This window comes from Acinonyx jubatus, chromosome B3 (genome assembly GCF_027475565.1).
Source record: "Acinonyx jubatus isolate Ajub_Pintada_27869175 chromosome B3, VMU_Ajub_asm_v1.0, whole genome shotgun sequence".
Lineage (NCBI taxonomy): Eukaryota > Metazoa > Chordata > Mammalia > Carnivora > Felidae > Acinonyx > Acinonyx jubatus.
In genome coordinates this window covers 30,016,307-30,039,074 of record NC_069386.1, presented here as the reverse complement: position 1 = coordinate 30,039,074, position 22,768 = coordinate 30,016,307, and the positions used below count along the sequence as shown (strand labels likewise).

General features: G+C 54.9%; 1 protein-coding gene across 3 annotated transcripts in view; it reads left to right on the top strand.

The window, feature by feature from the left end:
• LINGO1 (leucine rich repeat and Ig domain containing 1) overlaps positions 1–22,768 on the top strand; it is a 194,611-nt gene that overhangs the window by 8,791 nt on the left and 163,052 nt on the right. The window contains exons 1-2 of one of the 3 annotated variants that reach the window (XM_053223708.1): positions 1,178–1,201; positions 12,996–13,110. The exons of 1 other annotated variant lie outside the window; for it this stretch is intronic. The gene's annotated coding sequence lies outside the window, so the exon portion shown is untranslated. Of the gene's footprint in view, positions 1–1,177; positions 1,202–12,995; positions 13,111–22,768 lie in introns of those variants that run through there. One more of the 3 variants, XM_053223707.1, reaches the window with a different exon arrangement.

Below are 22,768 nucleotides of genomic sequence, written 5' to 3'. Positions count from 1 at the left end.
GGGATCTGAGGGAACCGGGGTGTGTATGTCAGGGGTTTGGGGCTGAGCCTGAGATCTGGGCTGGGCTGAAGACCTTGTAGCTTCAGAACAGATGGGAAGTGAGGCACGAGAGGGATGAGCTCCTGGGGTGTGTGCTGAAAAGGGGGAGAGTCCTGGCTGCCTGTAGGGGGAGGCCCTGGCTGCCTCTAGCCATACTGAGGAGCTGTCCTTCGCTCTCCTCTCTCCTGCCTGGGCCCAGTCTCTTCCCTGGGGAGGTTTGTACATGACGGGTGTCTTCTGCCAGCCTAGGGCAAGTGCAGGTCTCCTTGGGGTCAGGTGATACTGCCCCCAGCACCCGCACATGCTTGGAACTCCTTATTCTGCTGTTGGTGACTTAGTATTTCTTCAATCTGTGAGGGTCACAGAGGTCTCGGCTGTGGAATTGGAGAAAGTTGGAACTAGAAGGCAGCCTCAGAGGTGATCTCATTTTTGTTATAGGTTTCAGGAGGGGAAACTGAGGCACAGGGAGCGGTTATCCCTGTCTCAGGGCTTACAGTGAAAAGCACTGTAGAGCCCTGGCAGCAAGTCAGGTGTCTGACTGCTCAGTTTCAGGATTCCCTGCTTCTGGGCCCCCTGGGCTTGTGGTTCAGACAGACCAGTACTCCCCAGTGTGCAAAGGGGAGGAGGCGGGCCCAGCTGGGGAAGGGCTGTCCGTCATCCCTAAGATGGGCCCAGCTTCCCCTATTAGGATCTGCTTCCTTGTGTGTGTGCACTCTCACGAGCACAGGCACACGCACACCTAGTTACTTACCAGTGGGGAGAATGGATGTACAGGTCAGGAAGAAGGCTTTAATGGGGGTGTCCTGAGGCTCAGCCATCCAGGGCTGGGACTGGCCTCCTCTTCTCTTCTCTTTGCCCCCACAATGAGGAGAGCCCCGATTTAGTGCCAGGCTTACTGTTGCGCTTGTTTCTTGAGGACAGGAAGTGGGGCAGAAGAGGCCCCTGGGAGAGAGGTGACCAGAGGGAAAGCGAGAGACAGAGACATCAAAACACTTTCTCATCCCTGGTCTATGGTCCTATGGAGCTACCAGACCTTCCATCAAGCCTGTGTATTCTCTGCAGTTGGGGAAGGAGAGGAAAACAACTCAACCTTGAACAAGTGGCTGGACCGGTGCTGCGTAACCTGGATCATGTCACCACCCCTCATGATACAATGAGGCAGGTAACAGGCCCCCTCTGCTCCAAGAGTGAGGCAGGGAGGACAGGGGATGGGCTGTTAGCCTGTCTGTGGCTGGACCTTCTGCCCCTGCTAGTGGAAAGTGGACGGGGAAGGGTCATAGGAAGGAGGGCAGGTCCTTGCCGCTCCCAACCCCCAGTCTTTCCTCTGCTCTCTCAGTGCTGTAGGGGTCAGTTGAACACTGTGCTTGGAGTCCAGGGGACAGGTGGGACAGAACCCACTATATGTTCTCACAGTAACTATATGCTGGAACCTAGGCAGGGCACAGAAGAATGTTACCTTTAGTAGTGCACAGAACTGCCCTGCAAGTTCTGCATATTATGGACTCTATTTTACAGATGAGGAAACGGAGGCTCAGAGGGTCACCTGATTGGTCAGTGATGGGACCAATGGGATGGGATTTGAGGCCAGAACTACCTGGCTTTTTGGACCCAGGTCCCAAAGACACCTGGTTTCTGCTCTTGGCTTTATCACCAAATGGTGTTCCCTGGGCCTTGGTGTTTGCCTTTGTCTAGTGGGGCTGGGAGGATGGTTGAGGGCTGTGCTGCAGCCATAGGCTGGAGGGGAGGCTGAGCCTTCTGTCACCTCAGGGTCTGGTAGGTGCGAAGGGTTCTGGTTGAGGCTTGCCGCTGTTCTTGGGGGGGAATCCTTCCTAAGCCAAGCGAAGTGAGAGGCTCCCTGGTGCCGTGGTGAGGGATTGGGCTTCTGGGTATAGGCGAAGCCCTTCAGAGCCTCCCACACCCTTTGCTCTTAGCTAGCGTGTGCCTTCTGTTTATCTATCAGGTGACTGCAAGGTGGCAGGGGAGCCCATGGGCACATATGTGGGCCGTCCTGAGGCCTGGAGAGCCACGTTTGAGGATTGAGCATGAAGTAGGTCAGGTGTGAGTTCCTTGCATACCTTCTGTTAGTCAGAGTGCTGGGTGCTTTGCATACATTACCTCACTTAAGCCTAAAAACAGCCCCATGAGATATGTACTATTACTATTCCCATTTAACAGATAAGGGAGCTGAGGCTCAGAGAGGTTTAGAGACTTGCAAAGATCACACAGCAATAGAGTGGAGGAGCTGGCATTTGAACCTGGAATGAACCAAGTCTGTATTGCTGCTAGGTGGAGGGTAGTTAGATTTCAGGAAGGGCCTCTGGTGGCTGTTCTATTTGGAGAGAGGAGGCCAAGGGTCAGGTGAAAGGTCCAGGTGAGGAAGGGGTGGCTCAGAGTTGAGGCCTGGTGGGGGAGTCCAGCATCCTGCCTAGAGTTGTATGTCTTTGGCTCCTCAAACCTGCCTTAACTCCCCCTCAGGGGAGTGGTGCGCATTCCTTATGGTTCCTGATCAGGCAAAGGCCTGGAGGTGGGACTGTGCAAGGCTCCTCAGAAACAGGGCAGCGTGCCATGCCTGGAGCATCTGGACACGAGGCTGGAGCGGGGCCCAGGCTGTGCAGGCCTCCAGTGTCGGCCTGGAACAGAGGATGTTCTCTAGAATTTGAGCGGGGCCAGGTCTGAGGCTTGGGGGGATGGCTCTCTGGTGGCTGGGGCTGGTTAGAGGCCATGGGCCATGGGGGGCGGGGAAGGGGTGAGAGAGCAGAGGGCATCTGGAGGCTTCTCCCCTCCTTGCTCAGAGCCCCTGTCAATGTAGGCCCAGGGGGTGGTTCATCTTTCCCTGTCTCCGTTCTTTGCTTTCCCTTTCTCTGCCTCCCAGAGCGGGGACTGAGAGTGGGGAGCCGGGGGTCCCTCGCCCCCCCCCCAGGCCCCTCCCTTGGAGGCTGTAAATATTTTATCTCCACCATCTTTGCTGCGGAAATTGCTGCTTTTAACACCTTTTTTTCCTTTTGCTTGATACAAACGAATGCTGGAAAAATTCTGTGCTGGGCGCTCACTCTGTCGCTTCTGCTTGTGCCCAGAGTCCCCTCCAAAAACTCTAATTGCTTTTAAGCTGCGATAGTTGGCAAAAGCAATTTTCTTTACATTATGGAGAAAGGGGGAAAATCCACCACATTTTCTTCTTCCTTTTTTTCCTAACCTTTCGTTTTGAGTTCCTCCTCACGGCTGCTGAGGTTCTGGGAGAGAAATGGAGCAGAGAGAGATGTGGGCGGGGAAGCAGAAGCACCCTTGGAGAGGGCCTTTGGCCATGCTGGTCCTCAGTTTCCCCATCTAGAAGGTGGCTGTATGTCCATTCATTCGTTCAACAGACACTCCATGAGTACGTCCCCTGGAAGCGGCTTGAGAGCAGGGGCTACCTCTGTTTTTGCTGCCGCATCCCCCCACCCGGCACAGAGCCTGACACATAGTAGGTGCTCAGTTAAGATCAGTTGACTGGATCCATGGCTCTACTTTGAGCCAGGCACTTTGCCAAGCCCTGGGAGTGCACAGGGTGAATCAGATGCAGCCCCTGGCCACAAGAGCTCACTGATTGGACAGAATCCTCCAGATGAGCATGTTTACGGTGTTACTGAGTCCTAACACACGTGGGTACTGGGTTCTTAGGAGCACAGCATAGGGCTGGCCAGGGGAGTCTGGAAAAGCTGCCCAGAGGAGGCCCTAGGCTGCATCTTGAAGAGGGGAAAGGTGTTTGACAGGTGAACTGAGGCCAAGGAGGATGGGATTCCAGACAGGAAATAGCATGTGCCAAGACGAGGGGTGGTGAGCCTAGAGCTGAGGGTGGGGTCAGGCCAGGGAGGCGAGGCTGCCCAGTGGGCCTGAATTGCCTGGAAGAGCTTTCCATGGAGGTGGGGAGTTTGGACGTGATCTCAAGGGCACAGGGGAGCCCTGGAAGTGTTCTGAGCAGAGGATATGTGAGGATGATCTCTTTGGCTCCACAGGAGGCGTGGGAGAGGAGGGAGTGCTGGCTGGGAGCCTGGTCCTGGCGAGCCGATGGGGAAAGGGAGGGTGGCAGTGTGATTTTGAGACAGACAAGACAGAGGACCCAAATCCTAGTGCTGATCTCCTCTGCTTGCGAGAGGCACCCCAGGCCTGGAGCCCGGGGTGAGGGTCCCCCCGTACACGCGTCCAGTTCATAGTCCTCTGCCACCATAGTCTGTCAGGTTGGCTTTGCTCTCGGTTCCTCAAGGCATACAGCCCTTTACAGTGTAGAAAGCCCGCTCACCTCTGACCCCTCAGGAGATCTCAGAAACCATCCCCTGAGGTGGCAGGACAGGTGGCCGTTTCCCACTGCCAGCTATAGGACAGGTTTGCCCCAGCGTTCTGCGGACAGGTGGAGATGGGCTGGGGGTTTGAACTCAGGTCGTGGGGCCCCTGGATGGCTGCCCCACCACCTCTGTGGAGCTCCCCTCTGCCCCCAGCCCTCCACCCCTCCCCTTCTAAGCCCCATGCTCTTTCCCTGTTTGCAGAGCATGTGGGGCTTTTCAAAAGCATTAATGATAGAAAATAAATTGGAATCGGAGAGGAATCATCGCCGGGCATTCTCGGAGGGCCGCCTCTGCCCTCGCGTCTCTCAGCCATATTGAAGCCGGCAGCCAGACTGGAATATGAATGAGTCCGGGGCCAGCATTGCTCTTAATCTGTCGGGGAGCCCTCCCTGGCCAGACGGCACTCACCAGCAGCAAAGCTGTTTGCAATGAGGCCCCAGCGGCTGTGGGGCATCACCAACCAGGACTGATTTCTCTGGGATGGAGTCACAGTCCATTGCTGCAGCGGAGGGGCAGAGGGGGCCTTTGTTAGAGACGCAGCACTGAGGCCATGCCTGGGGTGGGGTCAGGCATCCATGCCTGGGCTGGGGAAGGGGGGGTCATATGAAACTGCCAGTAGCTCTTCGGGGTCTGGATGCCTCATCTGGGTATTCAAGGCCCTGTGTGAACTTGACTGGCTTTGTCCTGTCTCCTCCAGGAAGCCTTCCTTAATCACTGCCCAGCCCACCTGGGTTTTCTAGTTTTGAGCCTCTTGTGGCCCCTGGAGCAGTCACAAACCTAGTGCCTGAAGGGGACAGGACAGTCGTGAGGGGAGCATGCTGACTGTGAGACAGTAAGGAGGGGTAGAGACTGGCGGTGTGAAGGCACAGGAGCCACCGGTTTGGGAGCCCTGCAATGGGTGCTTTCATCCTCGAAGCAGCAGGGAGGGTGAGCCCTGGTCTCCTTACTGACACAGGTGTGGGCTGGGCACCTAGGCAGGCTTCCTGTACAGCATCGGGGGCTCGGGGACCTGGGAAGTAACTCCGGGCAGGCTTCTCACTTAGGGATGGGGAAACTGAGGTCCAGAGATGGGTGGTTAGGAAGGGCCCCCTGTTCTGCTCTAAGCACACTGTACATCCATGCTCTCATAACCCTCACAGCAGGAGGAGGAGGGCAGGGTTTTGTACCTTAAGAGGAGGAATCCAAGGCTCAGAGTGGCTGGATCCAGGGAGGACACTTTAGGCCTGTGTTTGAATCAGCTTGTTGGAGCCCCAGTGCCAGCTGCCTCTTTCTGGCAGCGTTATGGGGTGCTGAGGTGTGCACTGAGTTGCCTGAGGGGGCCAAGGCACATTTGTGCCCAGAGTGAGCCTAGCTAGGGGCAGGAAGTCTGGGTTCCTGGCCCAGGTCTGCCACCAGCTTCCTGTGTGACCTAGGTAGAGGGCTTTCTCTGTGCCTCAGTTTCTCCCTGGAGGGGTCAGAGTGAGTTTGGAGGGGGGCAGAGCTAGTGGCCTTGGCCTGGCTGCCAGCTCTTCTCAGTGCTTCCATCCAGCCCCTGGGCTCCTTTGGCCCCAGGCCAGGCTCATAATGAAACCTCTCACTTCTGTCCTTTTTGGGGTCACTGTCATGCAGGAGATGGTGACTGTGGCATACCAAGAAGGGCTTGGGCTCTGCAGGCCCTGTTAGCAGTATGGGGTAGTCAGGGCAGCCTGTTCCCTACCGAAGGTGGGAAGAGAGACTCAGGCCACCACCAGGTGGGAGGACTGCCCCAATTCAGGACTCTACACTCAGCTCTGTAGTCTGGAGCCTCACCCCTGCATGACCTTGGCACTTCCTTTCACATGCTCAGAGGGGACTCACAGGGACATCTTGTATAGTCCTGGGGTGTAAGATAGGACAAGCCAAGGCCCAGAGAGTCTGAGAATGAGAGTCAGGGTTGCCATTCACTCACTCTGATGTCTCTGGCTCCAGCCTGTGCTCTTACTCCTCCATAATGGGGAGCTCGCCCCCTCCCAAGGCAGCCCTGCCCTGTACATGAGTGTGGTTTGTTCCCCTCCCCTACCATGTGCATAAATTCACATCTAATTGTATGCAGCTTCAAGGCTCACAGACTCCTAAATCCCCACTCCCTGGGGACCCCAGTTAGAAACTCCTGCTTTAATCACTCCCCATGTGACTTAATGTCATCTGTCATGCTGACCTAGGACAGGAAGCTAGGCCGTATTCTTTCTGCTCTACCCTGTGAAGGTGCCACTCTGTGCCTGGGGTTGAGCGCTGTGATAACCCATTCATTCTTTCCACAGACATTGGTCCTGATGCCTTGTCTGTGGCAAGCCTGGGCTGGGCCCTGGGTGCAGAAAGGAGCAAGACCTACCCCCTGCCCCTGGGAAGTCACAAGTGTCAGCACTCACAGCTTGGGGGGTCAGGGCAGGACAGAGGTGCTCCCACCCCAGCCTGTCGGGGAAGGCTTCTTGGAGGACACTGGGAACTGGTCAGGGAGGGAAGGCATCCCTGCAAAGGAAGCAAGTGCAAAGCCTTGGAGTTCTGTCTCTGTCAGGGTGGCAGACAGCCCAGTCTGCTGAGGGTAGGGGAGCATTGGGAGACCCTGGGGCAGGTGTGAGGCTAAGGGCCATCTGGGGATGCGTCTCTGGTTTTTGCCAACTGCTCCTGGCCTGTCTGCAGGCCTGCTGGCTGCCTACGTGCCCTAACACACACGCACGCATGCACGCGCACGTGTGCGCGCGCGCACACACACACACACACACACACACACACACACACACACACACAAGCTCACCGACTCTAAATGCAGACATGACTACACACACGCCCTCCACAGTTCACCTCCATCGGCCACACGAACCTCCCTCTCTCTGAGCACTACACACCTGCATACACCAGGCCCCTCTGCGTGTACCCGTGGGCTCATCCATCCTTTCTGTTTGTACGGAGAACCCTGTGAGAGCCCAGAGCTGAGCCTCAAAGTCCCCTCCCCTGGAGTTTTTTTGCAAAGGTCTCTTCCATGTTGCCCTCACCCTCTGGGCTCCCCTGAGCCTCAGCCTAGGGTTTCCCAAGACTGTGGTGTCCCAGGGTTTTCTGGTCACCAAGGGAAACCTCCCATGCTAGCTCAGGAGGGCCAGAGCCCTGCTGAGGAGCCAGAGGTGCTGGCTTTAGCCCTGCACCGTCTGGATTGTCTGTGTGGCCTTGGGCAACCTTATCTATCGGCCTTGGTTTGGGGGAGTGGGGATATGGGCTCCACGCTCTCCAGCCTAGGTTCTCAAACTGGTCCTGGAGCCTGGTGTCCAGGAAGGTGCCTGGGGGCTTTGGGGGCAGGGGTGGGGCTGGATAGGTCCCTTTGTTTTCCACCACAGCAGGGCTGCTTAGATCTGCATTTTATATTAGGGTCCAGGCAGGATTTAAAGGAAAAACCCATTAACTCTTTATTGATTTTGTTTTTCTGATTACAAAAGAAAATCCAGCAACACGTTTGTGGATAAGAGCCCATGAAAGCCCCTTCATCCCTCTTCTAGGAGATGTTCACTGTAACATCTGGATATTGTCCTCCAGCCTTTTGGGGCATATACCAACAAATTGCTGTTTATAAAAATGGGCTCATTCTGAAATAGCACTGTACAGCTTGAATTTTTTCATATTGTTATACATAGACATGCCTTTTTCCGTCAAATGGCTGCAGAGTATTCCATAGTATAGATGTGCTATATTTTATGTGAACATTCCCTTATTGATAAGCATTTAGGTCATTTCCAATTTCTTTTTTACTCTTACCAGCAATACTGCTATGAGCATCCTTGGATATTTATACATAACTGTCTGTGCTATAGTTTCTGTAGGAGAAGCTCCTAGAAGTGGGATTACTAGTTTGTAGGGTGTGTGGGTTTAAAATGTTACTCAATAGTGCCAAATTACCCTTCCAAAGGTTGAGCCAATTTCCCCTCCTTCCAGTGGTCTATGAGTGTTCATTTTCCTACATCCTTGCCAGCACTGGTTGTTATCAATCATTTTAATTTTTCCCAATCTGATGGGCAAAAAATGGTATCATGTCATTTTCATTTGCATTTCCCTGATTGCTAGCGAGATAGAACATCTTTTCATACATTTATTGGCCAATTTATTTTTTCCTCTGTGGATTTCTAATTCACTGCCAATTTTCTCTTCTTCTGTCTTTTTTCTTATTGATTTGTAGGGGCTCTTTGTATATTAGTGATATTTTCTTCCAGTGTCTCACTTGCCTTTTAACTTGTTTATAGCATCTTTTGCTGTACAGATGTTTTACGTGTTTATGTACTTGGGCTTATCAAATTTTCACTTTATGGCTTCTGGATTTAATGTCTGGCATAGAAAGGCTTCCCCCACTGCATAAGATTTCATTTCAAATAAGAATTTTATTGCTGAAAAATCTTTGCAGAGCTCCAGTTTGTAGGCTTCTCCCGGCAGCTGCAGCGCTGGCTCTGGGGGAGGGAGGGACAGCCTGTCTGTCCTTTCTTTTTCATTACTGCTGTTCCTTCTGTCTCTCTGGCTTCGGGGTCACGGTCACTCTGTGTCTCTTTGGACCTCTGTCTCTTATGTGGTCTTCTCCGTGGCCAGGGTCTCTCCCTGGCCAGTACTTTCTGTGTCTCTACTGTTTTTCTATCCCCAGCTGCTTCCCAATGGACAACGGTAATTAGGGACATGGGATAACGGCGGTGGCAGTCCTCAGCGGTTTGGAAGGCAGTCAGGGAATGTACCCTGCCCCTCCCCCCAGCCTAGCCCCAAGTCTGTTGGGCCGGTGGAGCAGACCCTGGCCCAGTTCTCTCTTTCAGACACACTCATTTCCTGCTGGGAGCCTTAGGGCAATCTCTGAGCCAATCTAAATCCCTCCTCCACCAGGAAGCCTTCCTGTATACCTCCTTCTTCTGCTTCCACAGTCTTAGACCTGGCCTCTCTTTGTCCTCACTGGTCTTTCCCCATTCTGCCTTCTAAGCACTGAGCTACGTGGGGCCACCTCCCAGGATCTCGGTTTCCACCTGGGTAAAATAGGTCCTGGGAGTCTGTACCAGCTGCTGAGAGGCATGGCCCGTGTGGGATACAGCCAAGCTCTGGGAAGGTGTCCCCTCTTGCCCTTTCAGTACTAGCCCTCCACCAAAAAACAAAGAAACAAAAAAACAACCAGACACCACAGGGGAGAATTTTCATGTTGCTGACAGAGAGATGGGGACTTAGTTCCACAAGGGTGATGACTGACGGCTAGGGCTCCCTATTTTCTGCCCAGTGCAAGGCCCTAAGCCCAGTGCAAGGCCTGGCTTGGGGAGGTACCCAGGAAAGCAAGAACAGTGCAGGAAGATGCTGAGCCTGAGGGAGGAGGGCAAGCAGAGCATGGCATTCTGGGAGCTCCTTCTGTGTAGCGAGGCATTTTCCTCGTGATTCCTTATACTATGGACTGGAGGTGCTCATGGGAACACCCCCATTACCTCCTGGTGACGAGGGCCCCAGGTGGGCTCAATATGGCCTCACCCTGGAGACCTCTGTATAGGGCTGTAGGGAGGGTCTGGGCGGAGGTAGCAGCTGGGAGATAAGTCAGGAAAACCTGGAGTCTCCTTGAAACATGGCTCAGAAGCGTGTCACTGAAATCCACGAGGTAACCTTCTCTGGGCTCCTGCAGCCTTCTGGACTTCTGTCCCAGCACCTTCCTCAAGCCCATGATGGCCCGTCCTAGAGGGTGGGAGTGGTGTACTTTACGTCTCTTTATCCCAAATCACCAAGCAGAAAATAGGCACTTACCAAAAGTAGAATGAATGAATGAATGAATGAATGAATGAATGAATGAAAAGCTGGGTGTGTTGGGTAGAGGGTTCAAGTCTGGGGAAGGGGAGACCTGGGTTCTGGGCTTGACTTTTCGGCTGACTTGCTAGATGACCCCTCACCCTCATTGGGCCCCATGTCCTTATCTGTTCAGGGGGTGTGGGTCTCTCAAGCTCTGTGGTCCTGTGGCTGTGTCGGCCAGAGCAGGCGCATGCCTCCATGTCTCTCTCTCTCTGTCTCTCCCTGGCCAGTGCTGCCCTCTTCGGTGGCAGTTTGCTCAGCACCTGCTGGGTGCTGCCCCGTAGCATGGAGCCCACTTTGGCAGCACCTTGGGATAGTGGTTTCCGTGGAAGTCTCGCGTCCCCAGGGTGCGTGGCAATTCTGTTGAACACACAGACCTCTGGTTCCCATGGCTCCCTGGGCTCCACTGAATGGGCAGGAAGCCAGGAGGGCCGGTGGGAAGCCCCCACCTCTGTGGTGGTCTCCTTTGCTCCCTCTGTTGTGAGGCCTGCAGCCAGGATTTCATGTCCTTCCTGGAAGTTGACGCACAGGCAGGCCCCGGGGCCTGGAGAGCTCGTGGCTCCCACCGCATCTCCCTGCCCCAAATCATTGTCATGCTCTGCCTGTGGTCCCATTTCCATAGCAACTCCTCGTGATGCCACTGAGGAGAGGGGGAGCTTCAGGAAGGTGTGGGGAGAAGGAGCAGGAGGCTCGTTTATCATCGTGGAACATGGCAGCTGGGGGCTTGGGGTGGTGCTGTGGGGATGGCTTGCCCCACCAGCTCAGGTGGAACTGGGCTCAGGGCCGCCAGCCAGGTGGTCTGGAGGCCTGCCAGGACCAGAGCTGCCCGAGTTGGCTTGTGCCAGTCTACCTGGAGCCAGCTTGGGCAGCCACCGAGGGCACCCCTGCCTGTCTGGATGCGGCTCAGAGGACCCAGGCCTGGGGAAATGCCTTGGTTCTGGTTACCCGTCTGTCCCAGGCTAACACCACTGAGTCCTGCCTTGTCCTCCAGGAACAGCAGCCTTTGGAAGGCACCGCTGGGGCTTGCTGGCAGCAGGGGGCATGGTTTGGGGCTGCTGAATGTGGGGCTAGGCAGCTCCCCTGTTATCGGCTCTACCTGCCTGTAGCTGTGTTGTCAGGTCAGGCCAAAGTGGGCCCAGAAGCCAGCTCAGTGCCCATTTCTCCGCCTCATTCTAGAGGAGACGTTTGCAGCCCATGAAACAAGAAGACTCTTGGCTGCAAAGAGTCCTCCCATCTTCACATGAAGGTGAGAAATTCCACCATTCACATCCTAGACTTGATGGAATGTTGATTTTGGGAGGGACCCAGGGGCCTTTGCCGACTTCTGCCCACATGATGGCAGCCACCTCCACCCCCCCTCCCCCCACTCCCATCCATCCGGAAAGACTTGTGAGTCCTCCTGGGGACTGAGGCCTATGCTGGACAGCGCCATATGGGAACCAAGAGGGAAAGGAGGAGCCAGCCTGGGAAGAACGGAGCTGCCGCTCCTAGCGAGGGCTGCTGGGAGCCAGGCCACGTTAGATGCCAGCTTTCTGCATTTCCCTTCCACCATCGCGGGGCTGTAGCCACTGCTAGGCGCCACTTGCACTTGTGTTTTCCTAATTCTTGTCTTTGTGTTGACTCATGTTTGAAGGTGGGTTTCTCAGTGCTCCCCAAGCCACATATCCATGAAGTCACAGCTGTGATGTGCTGTTATTATTATTATTATTATTATTATTATTATTATTATTATTACATGGAAGAATAAACACATAGCTGTGAAAATAAAAACATTTGTCTGTGTACCACCTAGAATCCCTTTGCTCTTGCACTCACAGTGGCAGATGTCCCACACTTTGAGAAGCACCGATCAGATGGAAACCTCTTGGTAGCAGCTCAGAAAGGGATTCGGGGATTCACCTGAGAGGTCGGGGAAACTGACGCTGGGGCGGAAACTCAGCCTACGCCTCACAGGGAGAGCTGCCTCCTTGGACTCCCAGCCTGAGTCCTGTGTCTGGGGGCCTTGCTGCGGAGACAGAACCCCCTAGTGCCCTCCCTGACTCGTGGAAGTGGCCCTTGGAGAATGGTGAGGGAATAAAGCAGGAGAGGCTGGGGAAGGAAAGGATGGTGGGTGGGTGGGAGCTGCAGAGGGTCCTTGGGAACCAGGAGGCTGAGGCTTAGGCTCCAGGAGATGCCCCCTGGTGCTCTACCTGCACCTGTCTGCGGGGCCAGCCTCTAGGCCGGCCTCCTGGGCCAGGCTGGGAAGGCAGGCGGGCTCTGGCACTGGCTGGGCACCACGGTGTGCCGGGCCGTGTGCCCCCATCTCTGTTTATCTTCCCAGTGGACCAGGTGGGATGACTGGTGTCCCCATTTTACAGATGAGGGAAGTGAGGCTTAGAGACCTGACTGTCTCAAGGTCTTAGAGCCAGCGGGTGGGAAAGCATATTCAGAGCCCCTCCCCCCCACTTGGAGCCAGAAACCCCATCATTCCCAGAGCCCCACCTGCCCCAGCTGGTGGTATATGAGTGTGTGTGTGTGTGTGTGTGTGTGTGTCTGTGTGTGTGAGAGAGAGAGAGAGAGAGAGAGAGAGAGAGAGCACTGTGTAAATTCCAGTGTGTGAGTGATGTATAAATGTGTCGGTAAGTGTATGTATGTACACATGTGAGAGCATGTATGTACGTAAGCATGAGTACGAATGTGTCAGCGAGTGAGAGCACATGCGCACGCGCACGTGTGCTCGATGTATGTTTATTGCCCAGCCAGGTGTAATCAGACCCATTTGTGTGCATGGCCCCCTGCTGCTCCCTAGAATTGTCCCCTGCTGCCTGGCTGTGGCTGACAGCTCATCTCTTTCTCCCACAGCCTCCTGTGCCCACAGGCCCTGAGGCTCCGGTGCCCACAGGCAAAGAGGGCGACTGAGTCAAACCCAGGCTGACCCCAGCCCATTTGCATTCCCCAAACGCCTGCCTGACCTGAGGTAAGAAGCCACTGTGGGCCGCAGGGCAGAGTGGGGGTGGCATGGGCCATGGGGGCAGATATGGGGTCCCCAAGGGAGAGGCCTTAGGGAAGCTGTGGAAAAGTAGTCTTTCTTGCGGTGTCCCCGTCTCTCTGGCCCCACATGAAGTCGGGTCCGGGAGGTTTGATCAGGTAGTGCCACCTTCTGTTAGCCCTTGCTATGGCAGGGCTCTGTCCGCTAGCTCAGAAGCCTGGAATGTTCTTCTGAGTGACGTGGTTTCATGGACGCACTGGCTAATGGGTTCCCGTGTTGTGTGGGAGGTCACTAATGGTGAGCAGAAGGGATTGTCCTTGGTTCTGTCACATTGTTGACCAAATGTGTGCATGACTTCAGGTCAGGAGGGAGCAGGAGCGTGTGGATTGAGACCGGGTCCAAGAAACTGTCAAGAGGAGCTGGTACTGGCTCCAACATGTGGACTTTAAATGGACCTCCAAGCCAGAGTCCGCGCACAGATCCAGACACCTTCGGGGCAGGCTGAGGCTCAGTGCCAGTCATGTGCATGTGACACGTACTGGCAGCCAGGTGACCTTGGCTTTGTGTGAGCAGTGCGGGTGGCCACTTGGATTGTATCATGAGGAGCAGGACACTCAGAATGTGGGAGGTGATAGGCCCTCCCACTATGTCCCAGGTGGGGTAATATGGAGAAACTACAGCAAGTGCTGAGGGGGAAGGAAGGAGCTGGGTTGCTGCTTGACCTGACTCCTGGCTTGCTTGTGACCTTGGGCGAGTGACTTCTCCCCTTTATCTGGGCCAATCTGCTGCTGTTCTTGACAGGCTTCTGGGACCCATGAGAAAGCTGCTGAGGGACTTTGCTAAACAGAAGGAATGCTAGGGAAAGGCTGGGGGCAGCAGGCTGGACTGGACCGTTATCATTATTTTCAGAGGAAGGAGATCCAGAGGCTCTGTAGGGCAGTGGGCCTCGAACCCCTTCTCCTGAAGGATTAGGTGAAAGTCGTGGTGTGGCTGAGGCTCAGCCAACACTGTCCTCCCACCCAGGAAGCTGGTGAGGTGTGGCAGGAAGTGGACAGCTGGATTTCCTTCCAGAAACTAGGCCTCGCTTTGAAGTCCAGTTGTCTCTATCAAGAGATTCTTGCTAATCAGTCAGTTCTGAGTGGAATGAGCAGCTAATCAGCCCCTCTGGTTTAACCTGTAATTGCTGCTGGGAGATGGGGAGAAGGATGTGGTCAGGGTTCTCCGCAGGGCTACCAAGGGCGATGGGAGGGGTGTGGGCAGGGGTGGCAGAGAGGCCGGGCTTTGCCCCGAGCCTCGTCAGGGGCCACAGTATCCTTCTTGCTGCCCAGGGGGACGGCACCGGGCACCAGGAAGCTCAGCGGGCAGAGATAACTAAGAAATGAATGCAAGGAGGAGGAGGGGAGGTCTGGGCTGAGCCTTGAAGGCTGACAGGTTCTTTTAAAATGTTCTATTTTCCTGATTATTAAAAACAAAACAAAACAGAACAACACAACAGCACGTTCCCTATAGAAAATGTGAGTATTTGGGTGTTTTGCCTGTCAGTCTTTTACCAAATATGTATTTGTGACATAAATGGGATCAGACTGTACTTACTGTTTTCTAACCTGCCTTTTGTACTTAATACTATACCAAGCTCATTTTCCCATCATGAAATACTCTCTGTAATGTGATTTTTAATGGCAGCGTAATGTTCCAGCCTGTGTGTGGTATCTCTTGTGTAATAGTTCTATTACATATTTTGATTGTTTCCAATGTGTGTCATTATAAGTGGTGCCTGCATGAACAGGATGATGTATGTAGAGTTATGATGGGCAGACAAGGTTTAGGGGAGGGGGGGGCCCAGCTGAAGCAAAGGTATAGAGGAAGGGGGCTTTGGGGTGTCTGGGGAGTGACATGCCTAGGAGGGAGCCTCTGAGGTGTGCTGAGGGGCTGAGACCTGGCCCAGCCAAGCTCTGGAGGAAGCCAGGGCTGCCTTGCTGACTCCTGCCTCCCATGCCCGCTCCCCTGCCAACTCCTTTGGTACTCCCGTGGTAAGAGGGGAGGGGCAGGATGGCAGGGTGGGGGAAGGCCAGGCAAAGCTGAGGGTCCCAGATGCTGCAGCCCTTGACTTCTTGCTCACTGGCAGGATCAAGGGCATTTAAATCAAGCCCTTCTGGGGCGCCTGGGTGGCTCGGTTGGTTAAACGTCCGACTTCGGCCCAGGTCATGATCTCACGGTCCGTGGGTTCGAGCCCCGTGTCGGACTCTGTGCTGACAGCCAGAGCCTGGAGCCTGTTTCGGATTCTGTGTCTCCGTCTCTCTCTGACCCTCCCCCATTCATGCTCTGTCTCTGTCTCAAAAATAAATAAACTTAAAAAAATTAAAAAAAAAAATCAAGCCCTTCTGTCTCTGGCGAGCCCTGCTCAGGTCTCCACCTTGCAGGAAGGGTGTACACACTGGCTCTGAACATTTACTGACTCCTGAATCAGAGAGACCCTCCTTCATCCCCTTGGTGGGCAGTGGGAGGAGACCCCTGACCCTGAAGAGCCAGGGAGGGAGGCTTGGCATGGGGTGTCACTCCTAGGAGGCTTCTCTGACCTCTGAGTGCCCCATCCCCAGCTGGTGGCCCTATCCCCAGGACTCCCCTCCCTTGTGCACACATATCCACCCAGCATGTGAATGAACCATGCTCAGTGGAATCACTTGTGGGCATGGGTCTGTTTCTCCCCAAAGACTGTGGGTCTCTTGGGGCCAACGTAGCCTGATTTTCCCCTTTGATCCCTTGTGATGAATACCAGGTACAGCACAAGTGCTTGCGGAAGTTGTTCGTTCTTTCAGTGACTCATTCGTTGTTCATTCGACACATACTTATTGAACAGCTGCTGTGTGTCAGGCACCATTCTACATGTCCAGCATTCATGGGTGAATAAGTTAGATCAGGTCATTGTCCTCATGGCGCTTAAATTCTAACAGAGTAGACAGGAAAAAACCAGATTAAGTAAATTCATCACATAAGCTTAGGAAGTAGTAAGTGCCATGGAGAGAAATAAGGCAGGACAAGAGAGCGGGCGAGCAGTGGAAGCCATTCTCTGCAGGGTGTCAGGAAAAGGCATCTCAGGTCAGGTGCCCTTTGAGCAGGGACCCGAGGAGAGGGGACAGGCCTCAGAGCTCGGACAGGCTCTGAGCTGGGTAAGAGGGGCTGAGAAAGAGGGCTTGCAGGGACTTGAGTTAGTATGGATGGAGGTGATTTGTGGCTCAGAGGCTCCTTCTCACTGTCCCATGGGGAAAAAGCTGTGGGGGGCAAGAATAGAGGCTGGCAGGTGGCTAGGAGTTCCCAGCATCAGTCCAGAGAGAGATGGCTGGCAGGGCCTGGGTGGGGGGTGGGTAGGTGTGGCTGATCATGGCAGGGTGAGGATGGGCTGCGGGCTAGGAGAGATCTAGGAGAGATTGGAGCCTGAGAACAGGGTGGGTGGTGCAGTCTTTGACGGAGCAAGGGAGGGCCGGGGGACGGGTTTGGAGGGCAATGAAGAGTCCTGTTTGGAAGTGGTGTGTTTGAGATGCCAATATCCACACAGCTGCACAGACCATGGGTATGTGAGGCTGCAGCTGAGGCAGACGCTGGGGTTGGGTGTGTGAAGGAGGGAATTGTCAGCATCTGGTGGGAGGTGTTTTAAAGCTTCAGAGTCTGGACAAGGTCATGAGTCTGGGCCTCACTGCTTAGGGTGAACCCAGCCCCTGGAGGCTCCCTGCCCATGGGGGTGCCTTGCAGCTGGCTTTACCAGCCCAGAGAAACTGTGTCCAGCCACCCTCCCAGCTGCTCCTCCCAATGGCCTAATGGTCGGCACTGTCATTTTGTAACATTCTTCAGGGCTGCTGTGAGCAGGAAATGGGGTGCGGGCCAGGGCCTCTCTCCCTTTCCCTGCAGAGGAGCCTCATCCGGTGAGTCTGGAGCAGCCCAGTTCCCTGTGAGCCCTACTGGTGGTCATTGTTGCAGGCCTGCCTTCATGCCATGCTCAGGGGCTCCTTGCTGTCTGCGGTTGAGCTCCAGACTCCTCCTCCTGGGTATTCAGGGCCGTTCATGATTTGGTTCCTGTCTTCCTTCTTTCCAACAAGTGACCCTTGTCCTCCGTCCCTGCACACACGAGGTTGGGTCTTCCCTTCCCTTCCCTCCGTCTAGAAAACTTTTCTCATCATTAGCCAAACCCCGTCCTTTCCAGAATGCCTCCCCCACTCTCATACCCACTTTGGCCCCTTTGAATGGCTGTCGTTACCTTTCATCTAGTGAGCTACCCTGTCATTTTACTGTCGTCATCCCTACTTTGTCTTAACCTTTGCTCTCCTCACCATCTCCTGCCTCTGTCTCCTGCCCGAGTGCTGCCCCTGCCCTCCACTGTCGAAGCTCTTCCCAAATGGAATCCGGCTCAAGCCCTGGAGCTCTCCGGGCTGGGGTCCCATGCCTGGCTCTGCATCAGGACTACCCAGGGATGTTATTAAAGGGGGATCCTCAGGGGCCCACAAGGACCTTCTGACCCAGAGTCACTGGGGGAACCCAGGAATCTGGATGGTTTACAAGCCCCACAGTCACTCCTGATGGTTAGCCGGGTTGGGATGCCCCAACCCAGACTCAGACTGGGTGAGTGCAGGTGTCCCTGAGAGTCTGGCCTCTGACCTTTGTGTACACTCCGGCAGGGATGGGGACCGCACTCTCTCCAGGCCAGCCCAGGCCTTGGAGCAGCTCTGATGTGGACAGAGCTCTTCCCTGTGCTGACTGAACTCAACCTGCCCCCCTCCTCACCCACTGAAGCCTCTCTGGAAGGGTCTGGGCTCCACATGGGGCAGGGGCCGCGTTTGGCACTCAGAAGCTCTCCTTTCCTACTCGCAGGGCGCTGGGGGGACTACCATGAGGTGGGGACTCGGGTGATGTCTGTGGCTTGATGGGGGAGTCACCTTCTACCACCTCTGCCTGCCTGGAGCAGCTCCCCCAGTGTTGAGGCCCCGGTTGCAGTCACACCTCCAGCCCTCTGTGCCTCTCCACTGACATCCCCCAGGTCTCTGTGCCTCTCTGCTGACCTAGTGGCCACCATGGGTGTTTCGAGAGCGTGTCCCATTCCTCATCGTATGTCATCTTTATCACAGCCATGTGGAAGGTGGATGCTGGTATGCCGTCTGTTCTAATGAGTACTCATTTAGTGCCTGTGCTGTGCCGAGCGGTGTGCTGGGGATGATGGCAACAAGCCAGGATTTAGAGAAGGGTGGGGGTCATCTGGTGCCACCCAGCTGCTGAGGGCCCGAGTTAGCACAAAAGCCCAGGGGTATGGGTGTCGCAGTGTGCTAGGTCTGGTGGACAAAGGATGGGGGTGCTTAAACAGACACTCGTCTCACAGCTCTAGAGGCTGGAAGTCGGAAATCGCCGTTGTCGGCAGGGCTCTGAGGGCAGGAGCTCTCTGTGACTTGTAGATGGCTGCCTTTCCCGTGTCTTGCCCTATCGTCTTCCTTCCGTGTGGGTCAGTGTCCAGATTTCCCTTTCTTTTAAGGACACAAAGCCATATGAGATTAAGGGCCCACCCTACTCTGCTATGAGCTCATGCTAATTAATTAATTACATCTGCAATGACCCAGTTTCCAGATAAGCTCATTCTGAGGCACTGGGGTTTAGAAGTTCAACATGTCAATTTGGGGGGACGCAACTCAACTCATAACAGTGTGCGAGTAGCCTAGGATTTCCACAGCAATGACCTGTCCCACAGTGGACCAGGCAGCCTGCGTGGTGGTGAGCATCTCATGCTGTGAGGGGTGCGAGGGGAGTGTCAAGGCTGCCCTGAGCCGTCAGGGATACAGAGAGGAGATTCCGACATCAGGACCAGGACCTGGGCTTCTCGGAGGTTTGTTTCAGCTTAGTGTATTGAGGGGGGCCTAGGAACATGGCTCCTGGCGTGGGCCCCCCACAAGCCAGTCCCTGTGCACTCTGGGTGGAAGTCGGGGCTGGGACTCCCTGGCTGCTGCACTCCCTGGCTGGGTGAGCTCAGGCAGTTGTTTTCTCTGCTGGGCCTCAGTCTACCTGACTGAATTGTCACAGGCTTGTTTTTGTCACAGGCCTCTAGTGAGGCTTGAAGGAGAGAGTGAATAGGAAGCTGCTTTGCTTTTGTTCATTTTCTTTTTTTTTTTTTTTTAATTTTTTAATGTTTATTTTACTTTTGAGAGAGAGGGAGCGAGAGAGAGAAAGAGAGACACAGAGTGCGAGTGGGGAAGGGTCAAAGAGAGAGGGAGACACGGGGATCTGAAGCAGGCTCCAGGCTCCAAGGTGTCAGCACAGAGCCCGACACGGGGCTTGAACCCACGGACCGTGAGATCATGACCTGAGCTGAAATTGGTGCTTAACCGACTGAGCCACCCAGGCGACCCTCTTCTGTTCATTTTCATTTGTTGACTCTGTAGGTGTTATATTAAGTGCGGCTGTTTGCTAGGCCCTGTGCTGTCCCGGGGACACAGAGATGAGATGGTCATAGTCCCGGCCCTCAAGGAGCACACAAGACATGGTGGGGGGCAGGCGGGTGAAAATTAAGCCCCCTGTGGAGTCAGACTGCCTGGGATCCCAGTCCCAGGTCTGCCTCTCGCCGCTGAAGTTATGAATTCAGTCTGTTTACTTAAGTAAACAGGGCCTCGGTCTTTTCACTGGTAAATTGGGAACAATAGTAGCACCCGCCTTGTGTGGATTAGTAGGTTGGTGCACATAAGGGCTTAGAGCAGTGTCTGGCACATAGTAAATGCTCAATAAACATAATTCTAAGTCATCAGTACAGGACAGTGTGATAGAGGGTGGTAGAGGGGCTTATGGGGAGCTATGCATTGTTAGGCTCTGGGAACCCAACAGATGTGGCCCCTCGCTTGCGTGGGTGCCCTATCATCCTGTTAACCCTTTAGCCCTTTGCCACCTTTTGCTCTGAGTGTGGGATGATGAGAGGGATGTGGGGCAGGTGGGCCCAAAGGGAGAGGTTTGAGGCCTTCTGACAGTCACAGATGGGGGTCTGGAGGGCCTGTGCGGCAGCTGCTGCCACTCCTGCCTCTGCCTCTGGGGTGCTCTGCAGTCATGGAAGGGGTCCTGGGGTGCTTGGCTTTTGTTAGCCTTTGTGTTTAGTCCACGGGTTTCGTTTCGGGGAGAGAAGATGGTGGGGAAGCCAAATTAAAATTCCGCTTCAAGAAGTGAACAACTTCCCAATTAAAGGATTCTTATTTGTGAGATGCCTTGGAGGCCTTTTCAATCAAGAGGCTCTTCTGAGTAAGAAAAGGGCTTGAGCTGGGGTTGGAGAGGCGGGGCGGAGCCTGAGCTGCAGTCAGCGGGATGGGGATGCGGAAGATGCCCAGCCTTGGGAACCATGGCTCTGTGTGATGGGTGGGGTAAAGGTGTAGCTCTTTTTTGCTCGCCAGTGGGGAGTGGGGGCTGGCATCGAGAGGGTAGAGAAGGGGGAACAGTCCCCACTCGAACCCCCTCAGCCCTTAAGCCCTCTCTGGCCCCAGCCTGCATGCACCAGTGCCCTCCACCAGGACCCTTCTCTCTTTCTCAGCCGGCCCTGTGCTCTTGCACTCAGGCCAGATGGAGCTGGGAGGAGGCTTGGGCGGGGTGTGTGTGTGTGTGTGTGTGTGTACAACAGTCTGTAATGGTGGAGGTGGCCTGGACCTTGTGCTTAGGGGCAGCCAGAAGGGGGGCAGCATCCTCTTGGCCTCTGAGATTGGTTCCCTGGTGCCTATGTCATGCCTGTTACCCTGATGCAGGCCCTCCTGGTGACATCTGGTTGTGGCTCTGGTGCTGTCTGGTGGGTGTGGCCACCTGCCTTTCGACCTGGCACCTCACCCCTCACTAGCCAGCTGGTCTCCTGGGAGGCTGGATCTGCCCTGGTTTAGGCTGAGTATCTGCTGGGTGTCCCAGGAGGGACACATCCTCAGATTCTGCGAGAGTAAGCCAGCCTGGCTCAGCTATTGCCTGAACCCTACTTACAGATGAGGAGCAGAGGCTCAGTGAAGTGCGGTGACCCCTCAACACAGAGAGGGCTTCTTGCTGAAAGGGGCTTCTCTTCCTCTGTCTCCTGAGGCCTTCCAGGTCACTAAACAGAAAGGAGCTGGAGGGGACATTGGCCAAAGCCCTCCCCTCGGTGGACAGGCCGGGCCTTTAGCCCAAGCCCCACAGGGTCTGCCCCCAGGAGTTGCCAAGGTCATTTGAGGAGACCTGCCACAGATGGCTCCGCCATCCAGGTGATGTGGAGGGTGGCGGGAGTGTTTTCAGCCCACACCTGCCATCCCCCTCCCCTAGCATGTCCTACTTTCTGGGAGCCACTGCAGCGAGGCTGTCTGTGTAAATACCCAGAACTGGGAGAGCCGGGCCCCTCTGAAAGGTCAACGGACCATGTAGTTGCTCCCCAGAGCCAGTAATTGGGAGAGCATGATGTACTGGTTGGGGACAGGGAGGGGGCCGTCCAGTAGCCAGGGAGAGGGTGGGCCATCGGGGAGGATGGGGTGGATGCTCCAGACCTCAGGGGGGTTGTCCTGCTCAGGCACTCTGACCAGGCTGGGAGCTGGCTAAGTTCCAGCCCTGCCACTTACTGTGTGTTCTTTTTTTTTTTTTTTTAAGTATTTATTTATTTTGGGGAGAGCACAAGCAAGGAAGGGGCAGAGAGAGGGGAACAGAAGATCTAAAGTGGGCTCTGTGCTGACAGGCTGACAGCAGTGAACCCGATGCAGGGCTCAAATTCACAAACTGCGAGATCATGACCCAAGCAGAAGTCAGATGTCAAACCGACCGAGCCACTCAGGTGCCCCCAGTCTGTGTGTTCTTGAGCAAGTGACTTGCCTCTCTGGACCTCAGTTTCCTCCTGGGTGGCACAGATAACAGTGGAGCTGAGGTGGTAAGGGTCACAGAGGATAGTGTGTGTGATGTGGAGGGCTGGCGGGCCGTGTGTGTGGAATGTGGGTTTGTGGACTGTGTCTTAACACCATTTGGTGGGACTGGTTCCTGTTCCAGCCCTGCCGCTTGGGAGGGGCTTCACTTCTCTTAACCTCACTTTCTCCATCTGCATAATAGGCATATGATAACCTTTCTCGCAGGGGTCTGTACTCCATCATTGGGTGTCCTCTTTGACCTTCCCCCGACTCATTTAATGAGCCCATTCTTCCTGAGTACCTGGTGGGGTTTGCCTGGGCTTGGTCGCCACAAAATGAGTAGGTGACATGGTCCCAGCTTTTAGTTAGCAATGTGAAGTTAGCCAGAGGAGATATGCTGTGAGGCCCCAGGAAAGGGAGATAGGAGCTGGAGAAGTCAGGGAGGGCTTCCTGGAAGAGGCCAGACCTTAGTGTTCAGGAGGAATTGGGAAACAGGTGGGGCAGGGAGGAGTATACAGAGGGCAGGAGAGCAAGCACAGGGCAGCTTGTGAGCTCCTGAGAGCAGGCAGTGGGAGGGGGTATAGGTCAAAGCCCAGAGAGGTTCCAGCCCTGGAGCCCTGATGGGGGTAGGGGAGTTGGGAGTGGGACAGCTGTGTCCAGACGTAGGACAGGGGGACAACAAACATGTGGCCTCTATCCCAGCACGGAGCTTGGCGCGGGGCCTGTGGGGAGGGTGGGATTCAGTGTAGGGTCTGTGCACAGACAGGAGTCCCCAGGCTGCAGGGGCTTAGGTGGGA